Source organism: Cyprinodon tularosa, unplaced genomic scaffold, assembly GCF_016077235.1.
Source record: "Cyprinodon tularosa strain WSP-4 unplaced genomic scaffold, ASM1607723v1 ctg310, whole genome shotgun sequence".
Taxonomy (NCBI): Eukaryota; Metazoa; Chordata; class Actinopteri; order Cyprinodontiformes; family Cyprinodontidae; genus Cyprinodon; species Cyprinodon tularosa.
Window position 1 is genome coordinate 1192167 of NW_024039020.1, and position 19464 is coordinate 1211630.

At 38.3% G+C, this 19464-nt stretch overlaps 1 protein-coding gene across 1 annotated transcript in view; it reads right to left on the reverse strand.

Annotated features, from left to right (window-relative positions):
• fndc3ba (fibronectin type III domain containing 3Ba) overlaps positions 1-17129 on the reverse strand; it is a 132466-nt gene extending 115337 nt beyond the window's left edge. The window contains exon 1 of the mRNA XM_038292334.1: positions 17009-17129. The gene's annotated coding sequence lies outside the window, so the exon portion shown is untranslated. The remainder of the gene's footprint in view (positions 1-17008) is intronic.
• Between the last annotated feature and the right edge of the window lie 2335 nt (positions 17130-19464).

The following is a 19464-nucleotide window of genomic DNA, read 5'->3' on the forward strand; positions in this document are numbered from 1 at the left end:
TGGATAAGCTCATTAGGAGGGCCAGCTCTGTCCTTGGAGGCTCCTTGGACATGCGGGTGATGATAAAATGAAAATAGTAACATCACTGTTGGACAAATTCTCCCACGCCATGCACGAAGCTATATAGCAGAGCTGGAGAGCGCATTTTAGGAACAGACTGTTGCATCTTACATGCACAAAGAGGCACTTACACGGATTCTTCCTCTTAGTTGCATCTTAACTGTTTTTTGCAGCTATACTGGACTTTTTAAGCTTCATTCCTCACAAAATTCAAGCTTATTTTTCCAACTTAAAATTGGTAGTGTTCATAAACATTGCTTCATAGCCTAGCCTTTACAGTACAGTACGGATAAAAAAAATTATGATGTTACAGATTCTTCAGTCAATCATGGAGTGTTAGTGATTTTAAATACAGAGGAAGTGGCTATTTTCCCACAAGCACATGAACATGACTCACTCTTCTCGATGCCAGCATTTCCAGATTTTTCTTCTCCTTTTGTCCTCATCTCCCCCTCCTTCTAGTCTTATTCTCTTACTAAGACCAAACTCCCCATCTTCCTCTTGTCCCAACTAAGCCTTCTATGCTGAAGGCAGAACACAGATCCTAAGGATTGACAGGAAACTCCTTCCTAACACCTTGTATCTTTCAGGCTCAGTCTGGCCACTTGTAAGACCAATAGACTCACAAGTCAGGAGACCAAAAGCTAATGTGGGCTTATGTCAAGCTAGAGGCACAACCAGACATTACAGGCTATAGTAATGATATTTATATACTAAACTTACAAGGAACAATCTAAAATGAACGCGATCTCCTTAACAAATAAAATGCTTTTGAATATATATATTTTTACAGCTTTAGCCTCAGCAGCATTAGCAAAAATACTATTAAGTCCTGTGGAGTTTTTGACCACATGCTTAAGACTGTGCTTTTAAGTGCACATTTTAAACAGGAGAAAACAAGTGGCAGCCGAAGTAATTCCCATCAAAGACGCACTAATCAACTATCCAGAGATCTGCACTGGACAGTTGTCAAAAAAACCTTGGAGAAAACTGATGTTTGACAAGTGATTGCTTCAATAAACGACTTTAAAATACCTTCTATTAGCTGAAAGTAATGCGCTTTTTGTTTAGCTAGCAACAACAATCAGGAATCTGCAATTATTATAGGTATAGAGGACCATGTTTTATTTCCGAGTAGATTATCTCAATAAGTGGTCCTCCTAATTTTCAGTCATTCTGATGATATGTTTATGTGAGGCCATCCTGCGTGCTTGCCCATTAGCTATCTTTTTCTACACATGCGCACTTTCAGACATACATGTGTGGTGAGCTACAGTTTCAGCCAGTCATTGAAAGCTCAGCTTTAGAAGTTTTTAGAGTGGTAAAATCTTCTGCCCAACCCAGAGATTTAAGTGCAAATAAAGACAATGTAAACCAGTTAATATCAATAGCTATCTAAAAGATTTGGCTTGGTAATTCCATGTGATATCTTGAAACAAACAGAGTGGAAAGGATTTGTCCACTTCATCTCCTGACTTTAGAGAAGAGCGGTTTGCATAACGCAGCACCGATTCCTGTGTTTGACATGAAGCTCAGCTTTGCAGTCTTTTGTTTACCTGATGTGTCATTTTCAGAAAAGCGTGTTTTTCTCAAAGTCACATCTACCTCTTGTCGCCATGGCAATATGAAGAAGAACTGAACTCTTCTCAAGTTCAAACATTGTCTCTTTGTGTCTCTCTCCACCCATCTATTGCACACATATATGCATTGAAACTAGCTGATTCTCTATGGTTACCGATGCATATGAATTCCAGACATAAAAACATTATTCTAATAGCTTACATAACACCACCTTAATAATAGCCCCAAAATATCCATCTTATTTGTGTATGTCCTATGTGTCTCACATTTATCGCTGTGTCATGCCATGGGTTCCTTGTATAACAGTGTTTTGCTGCAATCAGGATGCTTTCCTTGCTAAACTAAAGGATGGAGCTTTAACGTTGTGTATATTAATGATGGTTTTAGGTTTTGTTTTTTTTATATTGAAAAAACAGCGGCCCATAAACCCTAATTACATTCATTACAAGGCACTAACCTTATCTCCTAGCCCTGCAGCAACCCAGGTCCAGCTTCAACCTGTCTAAGTCCTCCTTCTTCAAAACTTGCTCCCCCCACTATGCATACACTATTAAGGTTGGTTCCCAAACAACCCCTTGGCCTTTGAAAGACAGCGGCCCATTCAAAAGGTTTCAAGCTTGGGTGGGGTGGGTTGGGTATCGGGGACGAGAAATGCTGAACAGAAGAAGGTTAAGGGGAAAAGAGAGTGCAAGGCTCTCCTTCCCGCTAAATTGTCCCACATGGCTGAGCGTGCTTAGTTTAAACAAACATAGCCACTTCCTCTTCACTGCGCACAGGGACACACAGACACAAGCACACATGCACATAGCCAACTCAGAATACATATAAGTCCAATGCAGAAAAATTAGGGAATTACAACAGCAGTTCATTTAAAGTAGAAGTAAATAAAAAAAAAGGTGAGTTTAATGGAACAGCGTATATTTACTTGCTCAATATGTTAAACATGCCTTTAGCTGACAGAGCAACCCAAGAGCAGTAATTATATCAGGATTTTAAAACATATGAACATGTTGCATCTAAGATTTTTTTTAAATTGTCAATATGCTCTATACAGTTTTCTTCAAGTGCAAAGGTTTGATTTTCAGCTGGTTCAATTTAGTAGAAAATCTTCATTAAGAAATCTTTTGCCATCTGATTTGCTAATTGATTAATTGAAAAAATAATCGACAGATTAATCGATATGCAAAAGAATCATTAGTTGCAGCCCTATGTTAAACTCTGTCTGACTCAAAGGCCTCTGCATTACCTCGCGCTTCACTGCAATGACCTACAATCATTGTAATCAGCTCTAGATTACAAGTGGCTAATAAAGAAGAGTGAGAGAGGACAACCACAGAGTACAGACAATAAGGCCACATTCACTGCCAGTGGACCTGCTGCCGTCTGGGCCCGCACTCAGCATGCCTCTGCCACTAATGCCGAGCTCCATCGAGGCTAGATGCCATAGGTCTTAATTAGGACAGTTATGCCGAGTCAAGAAGTGAATTCGCACACCCCCGAATCCATCCTTTACCACTGCACTGACACATGTGGACGTATACGCGACCATTTTTGGGTAGATGAGCATAGCGCCATACAAAAGCTCCCATCATCAGGTTTATGGGCCATGTAAAAACTTGCCCAATGGGTAATATGTGTGTGTCCACATAAGTTAGTCAGGTTGGGGAGGAAGAGGGTGTAATATTTAGTTACACCTATCTGAGAACCCTGCCTCATTCTTAAAGCATTTTATTTTATTACGTAAAAAAGAGAAAACAAATTATATATCCAATAATTTTTACATGTTTGAAACATATATTTTATCATTTAAGTCTATGTCAATGTATTCAATGGGCAAAGGGAAAAAAGGGGCAAGTATCAGTTTGAAGTGAACTGCACCGAAAAATGAGAGAAGACACTTCTGGGAATAGAGAGCCAACGGAAAGTGTACATACAATTACTTGGTTCCAAGCATCAAACACACACACACTTTTATAACACCCATCCCCACAGCCTGAGGTCAGGGGGTCACATTCCACCCCCTCAATCAGCCTGAGGATTTCACACACTGTTTCAGGGTGTGGACGTGATTTTGGCTTTTGTGTGTTTTCGCCTGCCTGTGTGTGTGTGGAAGTGAGTTTGGGATATTTTAGTGATTAGTGGGGGGTCTAGGCAGAGAGGGGGGGGGGGGGGGGGGGGGGTGATTCCTTATCCAATCCAAACATGGGCAAACTTTTAAAATTTGTTACTTAATTTAAAACAACCGAAAGTCAGCCATTTTTAAGCCTGACCAGCTCTGACTGGTGAGAGGCTGGTCAAAAACTCCAAAGTCCAATCTTCTTCCCACTCCCTAAAGCCAAAAACACCCGAGCGTACTAGGTCTCCCTGATAGAAACACTCTTTAGTGTGGATGTTGCAACTGACAGAGAGAGAAAAACTTAAAGGCCACCATTTTAATTTTAGATGTTTAAAAAAAATAAGCTAAGGGGAGCAAAAATATGTTTTAAATGAAAACTGTATCTTCAATTACATGTCTGGAGATCATTAATGCGCCAAAAAGTAAGAGACACTTTCATCAGATAACACTCGCAAAGAACAAAGTAGTAAAAATGTGTTTTGTTTTATTATTTTAAGTTTACGTCGTTTTCTGAGATGGAAAAAGGTGGACTTGTAAATGTAAACAGGCACATGGATGTCTTAGATTAAATAAAGAATTTACTTCTCCTTGGCAATGCACATGGAGATCTGCTATTTTGTATAGTACTATGCTAATTGTCGTTAAAAGATGCTAAAAACTCTATACTAAACTCTATAATCTTTTATATGAAATCAATGCATCTCTAGCTAAATGAGGTCTCTCATGATTAACAACAAACTGGTTCTTTCTTAATAAATAATCTTATTATTTTCAACCAATCATCAAACTTTCTCACATTATTAAATATAAAGTTACCAAGATCATGCTTATCCACAGTTTCATAAACATTTCTTTTGGAGGTGAGAAATGAGAGGCAAAATAAAAGATTGGAGAAATGACAGGTATGTGGAGCGGGGATGGGTGGGGGTATACACTCACTAGAGGGGAAGGAGGGGTCGAAGGGTGTCTGTGGGCCAAGAAAAGAGTCAAGTGGGAGGAGGAGGGTAAAGAGGGGGAGGAGAGAGGGGAGTTTAACAAGGAAAAGCAATAAAGAATGTGGGTTAGAATAAAAGAGCAACTACTTCCTCTGTTTGCAACCCTCAAATCTGTCTCTGCCCATCCACCACCATGAGATAGCATTGGATATATAAGCTCAAAACTCTTCTTTTTGCGTTTGTTCCTCCAAATCGTATTTTAGTCTTCTTATGATAACAGGTATGCTTTATAAACACAAACACACACAACACAACACTCAAGGCACACTTTCCAAATACTTCCCGTGGGGCATGAAAAAAGCCATTAACAACAGTCAGAACTTTCCATGGGCTTGCCAGCTAGCAACACCAGCGCGCCTGGCATGCTAATACAGGCACGTAAAGTCAACATGATGACGCTTTGTGTTCCGTGAATGTGTGTTAATGTAGTGCTGGGCGTGTACAGGTAAGAGGCCTAAAATTCACACATTAGAGATCAGTTGGCTGTTTTTCACAAAAAAAAAAACAAGTATGATTTGCCCAGAGGAAGCTACAAGATGGATCGGGTAGATCCATGTGCAATAAACCATGCAGGAAGATACCTCCAGATGGCATCCACCAGCATTAAGCCCATATTGTTGATACTTAATGCTACTATTTTTGTGTTGCCATTATAATTTTTCAATGCAGACTGTCTCTGAGTCTAATCACAACCTTTTTTTTCTTTTTTTTTGCCATTTTTACAGGATTTTTTGTAGAAATCATACATTGTAGAAATCATCTTCTCTGGTCCCCTCCCTGATCTGACCAGTGATGACATGTTTAGCCGCATGTCGTCATTCAACCGCTGGTTGTCTAGGTGGTGCCCTGAAAACAACGTGGGCTACATTAATAATTGGCAATCCTTTTGGGGAAAGCCTGGTCTGATTCGGAGAGACGGCATCCATCCCACTTTGGATGGTGCAGCTCTTCTTTCTAGGAATCTGGCCACATTTATTAGTCCTCCAAAACCCTGACCACCCAGGGTGCAGACCAGGAAGCAGAGTTGTAGTTTAACACACATCTCTGCAGCTTCTCTACTGTTACCCACTCTTTACTCCATCCAGACAGTGTCTTGCCCACGACCAAAATCTAATAAATTAGCAAAGATTCCCAAAGGAGTAAATCATGATAATCTAATTAAAATCAAAATAACTCCAATTGGGGAAAAAGTTAAAACAATTAAATGCGGTCTGTTTAACATAAGATCGCTTTCCTCTAAAAGTCTACTAGTTAATGACTTGATTTGTGATAATCACATTGACTTGTTTTGCCTTACAGAAACCTGGCTGCAGCAAGAGGATTATGTGAGCATAAATGAGGCAACTCCTTCAAGCTATTTAAATTTTCACATCCCCAGAAGTTCTGGGCGAGGAGGAGGAGTAGCAACAATCTTCCAATCTGACTTACTGATTACTCCCAAAACAATTAATACCTACAACTCTTTTGAACATTTAACCCTTAATTTCCCTGATCCAAATTTCAAGGCAAGAAAACCTCTTCTTTTTGTAAATTTGTATCGTCCACCAGGTCCTTACTCTGAATTTTTAGATGAGTTTTCAGAGTTCCTTTCTGATTTGGTATTAAATACTGACAGGGTCATCATAGTGGGAGATTTTAACATCCATGCTGACATTGAAGGCGATAGCTTAAGAGCAGCCTTTAATGCTATCTTAGACACTATTGGCTTTGTTCAAAATGTGAATAGTCCCACGCATTCTCATCTTCATACTTTGGATCTTGTGCTGACATACGGCATAGAATGTGAACAAATAACAGTATTTCCTCACAACCCTGTCCTCTCTGACCACTTTCTAATAACCTTCAGGATTACTTTAACAGAGTTCTCCTCCCCCAAAAGAAGGTTCAATTTTAGTAGATCTTTATCAGATAGTGCAGTTATAAATTTTAAAGAATCTGCTTCACTTTCTCTCTCCTCTGTGTCACTGAGCAGTGCTGCAGAGTGCAAAAGCTTAGCTTATTCCCCTTCACAGGTTGATGATTTTGTTGATGGGGTTGCTAGTTCTCTGCGTATTGCCTTAGACAACGCAGCTCCTTTGAAAATGAAAACCATTAAAAATAGAAAGCTTGCTCCTTGGTTTAATGCAGAGCTGCGTACTTTGAAGCAAAATGCTAGGAAACTGGAGAGAAAATATCGCTCCACAGGCCTGCGGGAGTCCTTCCTAGTCTGGAAAAATGGTTTACTGCTGTATAAGAGGACCCTTTGTAAAGCAAGAGCAGCATACTTCTCCTCATTAATAGAGGAGAATAAGAATAATCCTAGATTTCTTTTTAATACAGTTGCCAAACTCACCCAGAGCCATAGCTCTGTTGAACCGTCCATTCCACCTGCTCTTAGCAGCAATGATTTTATGGGATTCTTTATAAATAAGATTGATCTTATTAAAAATAAGATCATAAGCACTCCTCTATCCGCGATTGTACCTGAGGTAGTCATGGAATCTGAACCGGGTTTAGACTGCTTTGATCCAGTTGAACTTTCTGAATTAGCAAAATTATTGTCTTCATCTAAGCCTTCAACTTGTATGTTAGATCCAGTTCCAACCAGGTTATTTAAGGAGGTATTCCCTTCGATCTCCTCCTCCATTTTAGATGTGATTAATCTATCTCTGTTACAGGGATATGTACCTAAAGCTTTTAAGGTTGCTGTAATTAAACCTCTGCTTAAGAAACCGTCTCTTGACCCAGATGACTTGGTCAATTATAGACCTATATCCAATCTTCCTTTCTTATCCAAAATTCTTGAAAAAGTAGTTGCCAAACAAGTTTGCAATCACTTCCACCATAATGAACTTTTTGAAGAGTTTCAGTCTGGCTTTAGAGCTCATCATAGCACTGAAACAGCTCTGGTGAAAGTCACTAATGATATTCTCATGGCCTCAGATAATGGACTTGTATCTGTGCTCGTCCTGTTGGATCTTAGTGCTGCATTTGATACAGTTGACCATAATATTCTTTTAGAAAGACTTGAATATTTTGTTGGAATTAAAGGAACAGCACTAGACTGGTTTAAATCTTATCTATCTGATCGAATTCAGTTTGTTCATGTTAATGATAGATCTTCAACACGCTCAAAGGTTACCTGTGGAGTACCACAGGGATCAGTGCTAGGACCAATTCTCTTTACTTTATACATGCTCCCAATTGGTAGAATTATTAGACAGCATGGGATTAATTTCCACTGTTATGCTGATGATACCCAGCTATATCTGTCTATAAATCCAGATGAAGCTAACCCATTACATAGATTACAGGCATGTCTTGAAGACATAAAAACCTGGATGACTCTTAACTTTCTGCTTCTGAATGCAGACAAAACAGAAGTTATAGTCTTTGGACCAGAGTCTCTGAAAAAGAAGCTGATTAGTCAGTCACTTCATTTGGATGGGATTAAACTGATTTCAGATAATAAAGTAAAAAATCTTGGTGTTATTTTTGATCAGGACCTGTCATTTAAATCCCATATCAAAGAGGTTTCCAGAATTTCCTTCTTTCATCTGAGGAACATTGCAAAAATTAGAAATATCCTGTCCAGGGGTGATGCTGAGAAACTAGTCCATGCATTTGTTACTTCAAGGCTGGACTATTGTAATTCTTTACTATCAGGAAGTCCACAAACTGTAGTTAAAAGCCTTCAGCTGATCCAAAATGCTGCAGCCAGAGTTCTAATGAAAATTAAAAAGAGAGATCATATCTCGCCTATCCTGGCTTCTCTTCATTGGCTTCCTGTTAAATCAAGAATAGAATTTAAAATCCTCCTTCTCACATATAAAGCCTTAAATGGCCAAGCTCCATCTTATATCAGAGATCTGATTGTTCCTTATTTTCCTAACAGAGCACTTCGCTCTCAATCTGCAGGTTTACTAGTGGTTCCTAGAATTTCTAAAAGTAGAATGGGAGGCAGATCTTTTAGTTATCAGGCTCCTCTCCTGTGGAACCAACTACCTGTTTTAGTCCGTGAGGCAGACACCCTGTCTACTTTTAAGGCTAGGCTTAAAACTTTCCTTTTTGATAAAGCTTATAGTTAGGGTGGCTCAGGTTATCCTGAGCTATCTCTATAGTTATGCTGCTATAGGCTTAGACTTTTGGAGGACATAGGGACCCCCATTTCATCATTCTGCTTCATTCTCTCTCTGTTCTCCTATTCTGCAGAATCTGTTAGTTCAATCTCTAACCTTCTGCTCTCTCTGCTTTTCCTCAGAGTAGCTTTGCCTCGTCTGTTCCTGTTTGGCTGTGACGTCATCCTGGAAAGAAACATCAGCTGTGCTGCTTCTATCAACACCCTTGTTTATAGATGTTGGAGATCGGCCTGTTTTCCAGTGTGGTCCTGTTTCTCTGACCGTGACTGAGTGGATGTGCTCTCTTCGTCCTCTGGCATGGGAGCTGCCTTGGAGCTCGATTGCCTGGCTGTGTGTTTCCTGGACGGGGCCGCCTTTAACAGCTGCTTTTGTATCTCTGCTTCTGTCTCCGTGAACCCCAGTCGGCCTCGGCAGATGGCCGCTCACACTGAGCCTGGTTCTGCTGGAGGTTTCTTCCTGTTAAAAGGGAGTTTTTCCTCTCCACTGTCGCTACAAGCATGCTTAGTGTGGGGGATTGTATTTGAGTCAATGAGTCAATGCAATCAACTGGTTTTCCTTAGATAGAAAACTTTGTATTAATTTGACTGTATGATCTGGTTGAACTGTAAAGTGCCTTGAGATGACATGTGTTGTGAATTTGGCGCTATATAAATAAACTGAATTGAATTGAATTGTATCACTTTGATCAAAGCAGAATGCATACAGGTTTTTTGAATACCGCCATCAGCAAAACTCAAGTTTGTGTTTTTTTTTTTTTTTGGTCCAACTGTTTTTAATGTTCTTTCTTGTTTCTGCATTTTTTATTATTCTTTTTTTCTACTTGTTTAGATTCAGTTTTATTTTTTCTATATTTTAATCAGGTAAAGCACTTTGCATTGTCTTTGTACTGAATTGTGCTATACAAATAAATTTGCCTTGCCTTGTCTTGCCTAAGAACAGGCTGCATCACAAAAACTCTCTCCATACTAAATAATTACCTAAGCTTTATGTAAATGAGAATTAAGAACCCTTTCTAAAGATTCTTGACTCTTGAAATGATTATTGTCAAGAATTATTTCTAGTGCATGGTACTGGGCATTGGCCATTAAAACATTCTTGGTGCATATGACCTTCATTACAAAAGCACGGCTTTACAGTATCCCTGAAAAACCTTAATTACTGCTAAAAGCATTTAACAGTAACACAAATCTTAATCTCATATTTTACAGGCAGCTGATTTTTTTTTCAGTCTTTAATGAAGGGGTATGTAAACTTTCAAGCACAACTGTATTTTTAAAAATTGTGTTAACTTAAAAAGGACTTTTTTCACCATAACTCTTTGTCATGTTTCTACTGTCAGCGTAAAGCAACAGCAGAATAATTTGTTCAGTACAGCTCTCTCTCTCTAATGTCATAATAAATATAGGGACTGTAAAAATTATGAGAGATGATTCAAGCGAGTTTAAAAGCCTATTTCTAATAGTAGTGTTAGATAATGATGGAATAGGCGAGAAGCTGAAAGTCACTTTTATCTTTTGAATCAACTGTCAACAATGCAGGAAATTATCAAGTGAAACAAAAAAAAGGGTGGAGGCGATTGGGGAGCAAGAGAAGGAGGGAGCAATGCAGGGAAGGCAGAGAGAAAGAGCAGGGTAAACATTACAGCTCCATGCCAAGTAAACACGGAATGCTGGGATACTTCAAAAAAAAGCCACCATACATAGAGCAGAGAAAAGGGGGTGAGGAAGAGAAGGAAAGAGAGACACAAAGAGAGAGAATAGAGGGGCAAGAACAAGCAGAAACAGAGAGGAAAATCCGGGAAATGGAAAGTGAAAGCAGCTAAGAGTAGATCAGCAGCTGCTGTCTTTGAATTAGGGCAGTTTCAAAACACGCTTCTGCCTCACACCTGCAAAAGTTTACACAATGCCACAGCGGCAAATGCATAACCACATAAACACACATGTTAATGAATTAATGAGTTAAGTCAGAAACTTAAAGCAACATCAAATGCAAACCCCACTCATACATCCGCCTAAAATCGTTCCCTGGTATTACAGTTTGACCTTGTGTCTGTGATGGCGCTAACAGAGTTGTCACTTTGTCAGTGACACCTACAAAGTTTTGCATAATCTACTCCATACATGTAAAGTTGCGCAATCAATCACAGTGACAGAATGAGCAAGTATGTGCAATGCATCATATATCAAGATTCAACTGGCTCTTTTAAGACCAACATACCTGCCTGCTTCACATGGGCTTTTAACAAAAGATCACTAAGAAAAGACAGCAGTGAGTTCACCACAGCTCTGTTTGAAAGCTCTCCAGGTGTTAACCCTTTGACCTGACCAGGTAGGAACGCTTGATCACCTCCAAACCAACCCGTCTCATCACACATAAGCAGAGATGGCAAAAGTACTCACTTTCCGTACTTGAGTAAAAGTACAGATACTTGTGTTAAAAAATACTCTGGTAAAAGTGGAAGTACTGATTAAACTTCTTTACTCAAGTAAAAGTAACAAAGTACAGGCTTGTAAATTTACTTAAAGTATAAAAGTAAAAGTAGAAACCACTTTTTTCATGCCGTTGCCTACATTTTAAATGGATGTCTGCCAATAGGACTAGATCTCTGTTGTGTTCATTTTCAATCATCTCGTCGTCCATGCTACTATGCTAACGCCACCGCCACCAAGCTGCAATGATTTGCCGCCAATGAATACCGCCGAATCTGTCGATTCATCTTGTAGTGGTGCGTCAAATGCAACGTAGATTCACATCCAATTAGATTGAATTTGGTATTGATGACGTGAAAAATAATAACGGTAACTCCATTGAAATGATTCAAAACTAAAGTAACGAGACAATTTTTTAAAATGTAAGGAGTAGAAAGTACAGATATTTGTGTAAAAATGTCAGGAGTAGAAGTAAAAAGTCGCCATAAAAATAAGTAGTAAAGTAAAGTAAAAATATCAGAAAAATCTACTTGAGTACAGTAACGAAGTATTTGTACTTCGTTACTTCCCATCTCTGCACATAAGGAAGCGGGAAGAGGCCTGTTCACTTGACCAAGCAGAAAATCGGCTACAGCAACAATAAGGACAGCAATCTTTCATGAAATCTCGAGACTTACAGATAGGTATGATGCCAAGCAGCTATTTTTGGAAGGGTAACTTCAAATTTTTTGATTCATATGAAAACTAATTTTCAAAGTAAGACTGAACATTTTCCTTTACCTGGTGATACACTGATTAAAAAATCAAATTTGGCTGGTCAAAACCACGCCTGTCTGTGCTTTGCTTTTGTTTTCCTCAGTCAGACATTTTCTAAAAAGGCAAATTATTATTTCACTTATGGCCTTTTTTAGTCAGCTGACCAGCAGTGTGCTACAGAATGTGTGATTGAAAATGCTGGACTGTTCAAGGAGAGATAACCCATACATTTATCTTAGTAAATGGTCTTATAAAAACTTAATGGTATTATGACTTATTCAAACAAAGTGTTACAAAAAAAATTTCTTAAAACATATGAGTTTAAAAGTATTTAATAGGATAGAAATATTCAAAATGTAGCTACAATACCAAGATTGTAGGTAAAACACAATAGTTTATTGACAAAAAATGAAAAGAAACTGAAATAAGAAAGTTCTTAAGAATGGAGACATACAATGTTTTACATTTTTAAAGAGACAATGGAAATTAATTTTGTATTTATCTTGCAATATTAAAGATCTTGTGCTTCCAGTAACTTTTTTTTTATTCATAGTGTTGAATTTCACCAACATTTTAAAGATACGTTAGTTATCAATAGGCATCTTTTAGAGGTTGAGGACAGAAATCACACAAGTTTTTCTATATTTATTTCAGTAAATGCATCATGTATAGTAGCAGACATATTGCAGTTACCACATTATCCTCCAAGCTGTTGATGTTACTGAAGCAAAAAGAATCAAGGTTAGCCATATTGGGTATCTGTGAAGTGCTTTGAAATGAAGACGGAGAGTACGGAAACAGAAAAACAAAGGTTGTGTGAAGCCTTTTAAATGGAAACCGTATGTAACTGAACTGAGAGAATTGTCTGCCATCTGTTAAGGATGCTGCAGCAGAGAGCCAGACCTCATCAGGAGATAACAGGAAGGCTGAAGGTAACTCAAGTATCATAGAGAATGCTAGATTAGGACATGTTAGCAACACTTGGAAATCTCCTAGCTGTAAGTTTAGGTTGAACTTTTAGGGAAGGACCTGTTAACTGCGCGTATCATACTTATTATTGTTCTATTAGAAAACGCCCTAGAAAACATAACAATAGCTCAAAATCTTGGAAAATCTGCGTAACAAGATCCCAAACAGCAAACATTTTTTATTAGGACTCTCATTTACCTCTTTTACATGCTCACACACTGTTTCCAGGGTGGCATTGTGTTCAGTGAGTAACTCTACCACACCTCCAGTCTCTGTCCCTGATACACAAGCACTGCTCAGTAACTCTACCCATTGGATAACATGTTCTAGGCTACCACTCAGAGACACAAGCATATACATACAATGACAAGTATCATCCTGCCCCTTTCCTGACCTCATTTAGACCAGGCGTACCAGAGATTTTATTGGGCTAGAAGGAAAACCACAAGCTGGTGCAGGAAGACAGCAGAGCTACAGAGTGTCTCTGAGGTGAAAGCCACAAGCCTGTACGACAGAGGGAGAAACAGAGGTTTAAGATAAATTATTCCTTAAAGGTGAAGAACCCACCCCCCACCTCCCAAAAAAATCACTTGTAAAGGAAATCACTTGTAAAGGACTTCAGCATAAAATTCTCTTTGGCTCTACAACTTATAAACTTTCCCCTAATTTAAACCCATAATGACTGAAAGTGGAAACAAAATTTTAAGTGGAAAAGCAACATAAATACATCACCATGGCATAATTCACACCTGTATGATAAGCTCTAACAGTTACAGAACTTTTTAACTTATGGAAGGTTTATTCAACCCAACTGATAATAAAGGAACAAAGCTCGCTATTTATATAAATCTAGCTGGAACATAGTTCTTTTTGGTTTTGGATATGAAGGGGGAACAGAAAAGCTATGATCAAAAAAGTAGGAGCTGGGTGTTGGGATCACAGGCTTAACAAAGAGCTAAAAGATGCTAAGGTCATTTAGCCGTACAGCTTTCCAAACCGTTTTAAACACCAATGTTTATTAAAACCAGAAAAGCACAAATTAAGAATTAGGAATTCAACCCTTACAAAGCATGAAAATAAAGTAGGACAAGGAAAGCATTTGATTATTGAGAAAAAAAATATAAAAATATTAATTCAATTGGTTAACTGCTCAATGACAGAAGGCTTATTTTTCACAGTTTTATCAATGAAGTGGATATTTCTGTCAGACGAAGGCTGTAGACTTTGATAAGGAATCTAAAAACTAAGAATGGCTGAATTCAGGGCTGGAGACCACGGAGGCCTCCCCAAATCCCGAGTGTAATCCTTTATTACCTGCTGAAACCTGAGTTAGATACTGAGCTAAATAAAAAGACGGCTTTTAGGAACAAGTGAGGAAAAAAAGAATGGCTTTACTATCTACAAAGTAAACCCACAATAAAGCTTTCCTGAACTCTTCTGAACCTTGTTGAGGCTCCTGACTTCTGGAAGCAAAATAAATTGTTCATTCATGCTCTACGGGAAGAATTCCTCTCCACTCTAAACCTAAACACACCTTTTCAGCTGGAGGCCAGCCTCATTCATCTCTAAACCTCCAACCCAACAATCCTGCGAAAAACTCTACATCAGATTTTTCAAAGCAAAGGAAAAGAAGGGGGTGTCAAAACATCATGGCCACATCAGCCTTCTACCAAAGGAATGTCATCTGACGTCATACATTTGGGATCGGATTACTCCGAGTCCCCCTTCACCCCAACCTCCATTAAAAAGGAAGTAAGGAGTGTGTAAAAGGTGCTACTAAATATACAAAAATAAAATTAAACAGAAAAACAGCCTGGTTATGAAATAGTTTTGCAGGAATTACCAAAATAATTAATATTTTAAAAATGGCACTAAAGGAAATGCCATTTAAGGTTTGTGTATTTTTGAGTCAATGACATCACATCAATGCTATCATTTTATGGTGGAAATGGTTTTTAGATCCTTATGTCATGTATTTACATTCCCTCTGATAAGTTCATTATTAAAGCTTTTATTGATTTTAAGTATAGTCAGAAAAAAAGATTACCAAAGGCCCCTCGGCAGACTTATAAAAAACATCAAAAACAGCAGTGGTACAAATTAGGAAAGGGTCGATAAAGCCATTAAAGAAAATTACTTTGCAGGGTATGAAATTGTGCATCCCACTGTAGAAGGCACAAAGGGCTGGGTACAAAACAAGAGACCCCACTGCAGACAGAACCATACAAAAACAAAATACTAGAGAGACAAGGTGACCATAATGGAACGTTCGTTTAGGTTGTTGGTTGTCAAAGTGGGTATGAAACATCCACCTGGTTGGAAATAAGGGGCATGTGGTTGATGGCACATAAAAATTCCAGGAGGAAAACTTCTGCAGCTTCTTCTGGAGGATGCTATGGCATATACCCAGGATATGTAGCCCCTGTGGCATATTGTAGGTCAGCCCAGAAATATGACTTATACAGAAAATCCTTTTAAAATATATATCAGCATAGGGGCGAAAAAAAGGAAACAACGAAAAATGGATATGTATTGAATAAAAAAAGTTTAATTTACTGACCCTTTAATTAGGGGAAAATAATCTAAAACCATGAAAACATAGGATATGAACAATATAAATGTATGTATCAAACCCTAATTGGGAGGTGGAATACACAAATTCAACAATGCATTGCTGTAAAGGTGGCAAAATTTATCTAAAGTGAGACGGATTGGTCTTATTAAAAACCCAGTATAGTAAGATTAACCTTGCTTCAGTGTTCCCGAAGCTGTTTTCTCCAACATACCCACTGGATCCAGGGGATGCCCTCCTTCATACACCCACCCACCCTCAATGGATAATGATGACAGCCCGACAATGAAACCTCTCACACCTGTTATTAAGCAGCAAACAGGCCGACTAACAAGAATTGAAGACCTCTATCCTTTAATTCCCATCCAGACCTTCAGCAGCAGCAGCAGCAGAGTGATGAGGTAACTTTTAAAGCGTGTCCTCTCTGGAGGTACGTGAAGTCAACATGATCGATCGTTTTGAGCAGGAGGCCAATGTTTGATTTCCACGTCTGCATCAGAGAGGCTGAGAGGAGGATTTGTTTTCCCTGCACAAACAGACACGTAGTCGTTTCTGGGAGAGGGGGAGACGGAGAGGGAGTCAGACAGACTGACTGGAAGGAATGCTAGGTTATGCTGGAGTTGGGATTTTTTTCCTCCCCAAAGCCTTTTTTTTTAACTTCATTTTGCAACCGCGCTGAAACTTTACGGAAAGTCGGTAAAGCTCCCCCCCCCCCCTCCCTTTTTTTTTTTAGCTTCTCGCCAGTTATCCAAAGCCATATACCCTATTAAAGCGTCACTTCAATGGTTTCGCAACCAAACCTCTCTTGTCAAATATGACTGCCTCAGCATCTTCTTTTCAGTTGTGTTTTTAACTAGGGGCAAAAATTAAAGTTGCTTGAATATGCAACAACTTTTTTTTTTTTTTTAGTTTTCCTGAATGCAAAAGAAAAAGACGCGCAACAACTGCGATCTGTTAGAAACGTGCGTCGAGTAAGTTTTTCTGTCCTGTTGCGCACTCAATCCATCTGGAGTCTACGGAGACAAAAACACATTCTTTCGCGAAAGAAGACAAATCGGGAGCAAGTAAAGCTCCAGACGCACATATTCAGTCTCACGGTCCCCGCTCTCCTGCTTCTTCCTCTCTCGCCTTTTCTTTTAAAGTAACTGGAAACAAAAATCTGTCCCAAAAAAGTTTTGATTTGCTCCCTCCCAGAGCTTCTCCACAGCTTTCCTTCTTGATCTGCACTGACCAAGTGGCCCAGACTGCCGGCGTCAGCGCACGGATCCTCCAACTCACACACAGAGGCGCACTTCGGAAACTTTTTTATTATTATTACCATTTTTGTCCTTGTCGCTGGCCGCACTTTTATCTACCCCTCTGCTGTGTCAACTCCAAGAATTGTAGTTTGTAAAAAGTGTAAAAAGACTCACCTTGCGGTAATAAAAGAATCTTCAAACAGACGTTGCTGCGCGTTTTTTTATTCCCAGGGTCGGGTCCTGCCTGTCTGCTGGCGCGGCGCTGGTCTTACTGTGAAACTCCGCCATGTCAATCAAAAGCGACGCACATGGATCGCAGGCCCGCCCCCGATTTTCCTCTCTCTCTCTCTCCCTCTCTCTCTCTTTACCGTAATGCCTGCTGCGTATTTACATAGCTGACACACAGAGATCAGCTTTACAAGCACACAAAAAATAACAGAAATTAAATTAAACTCATTAAGGAAACTTTCCACGCAAAATTGGAATCAAAATTAGAAATAGCGTTATTGAAAAAATATGTATTTCAAAAGTTAAAATCATGCTTTTGCAGATACAGACTTTTTTTTGACAAAAATCTGCATTGGAAATTATTATGAACAAACAGAAACTAAATTTTATCAATCATACAAAAATGGCTGATGTCTTCAAGCTTTTATCTCTGTTAATGGCAGTGGCGGACAAAGTTGCCCTAGTAAAAGTTACTGGGTCAATAATCTACTCAAGTATAAAGTACTCACTTTTGAAATTAATTGAATATTAAAAACTAAATGCATTTAAAAGTTATTAAGTATTCAAAAACTTTAATTTTGTATTGCTGTGTAGAACCACTGTGCTACAAATTCTAAATCACTTATAAAGGACTTTAGCATAAAACTGCCACCGAAAACTAAGGAGAGTTATTTTGATTATTAAACCATATAGAAAACAGGAGCGTCTTGATTCCCGGCACACTTTCACTGTTGAATTGAGGTTTGAGGTTGAATATATGACCACAAAGAAATCACAACTCTGAATTGAGAACTTATCCAACAACTTGGCCACATGGCAAAAACTAACGGCCTGATAAAATGTATAAACGACAAATAATATCTGCCCTGAGTTTCTCACATTTGTGGAATGTCATGCAAATCCCTAAAACAGTGTTGTCCAAATTCAGTCCTAAAGGCTGGTGTCTTACATTTCAATACAGAAAAACAGTAACAGTGGATTACAAAGATAAGCTGAGCCTAAAGGAAAAAGTAACTAGCTGCTTCCTTGAAGTGTAATCGAGTAGAAAGTGCAATACATGACTCAAACATAGTCGAATGAAAGATAAGTCCCCCCACAAAAAATAATTACTCAAGTAAACACACTAAAAAATATACTTAGTTATAGTAATCAAATAAATGTACGTTGTTACTTTCCACCACTGGTTACATTTTATGATCAACTTCTTGCAACATGTGAAAAGTCAACAGTTTAAAGCAGTATGCCAATCTTTTATAGAAAAAATATATTGCATATTTGTATTAACTAAATTCAATAAATATATGAAGATTTAAAATTCCTTTCATTACATTATTAAATTTAGAAATTTAAACTTAAACTAATATATCTTTTTGATGTGAAGAAATTGGTCAAAGGACAAATTATGATGCCAATCAATTGATAAGCTTCCAATAGATTTATTTACAACATATGATTGATCCTAAACACACGTGGATTCTTTTTAAGGCATGAGCTTAAATAAACTGCCTCCTTATGTGACGCTATGGAAAAATATAAAAGGATGAAGATATTTTTAATTGCCTGATGGTAGCCATCTATCCATCCATTCCTTTCCACTGCTTATCTTCCATTTTTCAGAAAGACCATATCTGGACCATACTGGACAATATCCGTTTCCTTAACTGTAAGTCATGCCCCACAGTAAAAAAAAACTGTGATGAACAGTCACGCAAACAGGACTGTGAACCTTTCTGCAAACATGACCAAGGCCAATTGCCGATTGCACCAGTTTACCTTTCATGTCGACATGCTCCCTGTCTGTAAACCACGAATAACAAGAGCAATATGCTATGACCTGTGTCAAACTGTTCAATGGTCACTCAGGAGCAACAGAAGCTAGACCAGCTTCTGTAGGAAAGTCTGTTTATGTTACAGACAAAAAGTTGAAGGAAATACAAGTTATTACCTATAATTGTTTTCTTTTTAAATACTCTGGTTTAACATCAGCATAGTTTGTGTTTGTTTAGTGGTGTCAAGTTTAGAATAGCATTGATATTCCACATGAAAAACACTGAAAAATGTATTCCTTTAAAATTGGTAATACTATGCAGATTTGTCCCCTGACACATTTTAAAACAGCAACAACAATCCTTATTGAATGCTAACAAATTGGTAATTTACGTGTCCTTGAACAGTCGCATAATTATTAAACTACTGTATAAACAGCAGCGAAGGAGTTCACTGTAGCACAGTGACATGACAAATGTGAAACTCTTAGGTTTCATTGCCTGAAATCAAAACTTTAAAGCTACTGTCGTAAATTGTTACATATTTTATATGAAGATATACAAAGAAGATTACACAACTGAATTAAGGATATTTGAGATGATAATCTATCTATACCTATTCACCTACCCATTCAT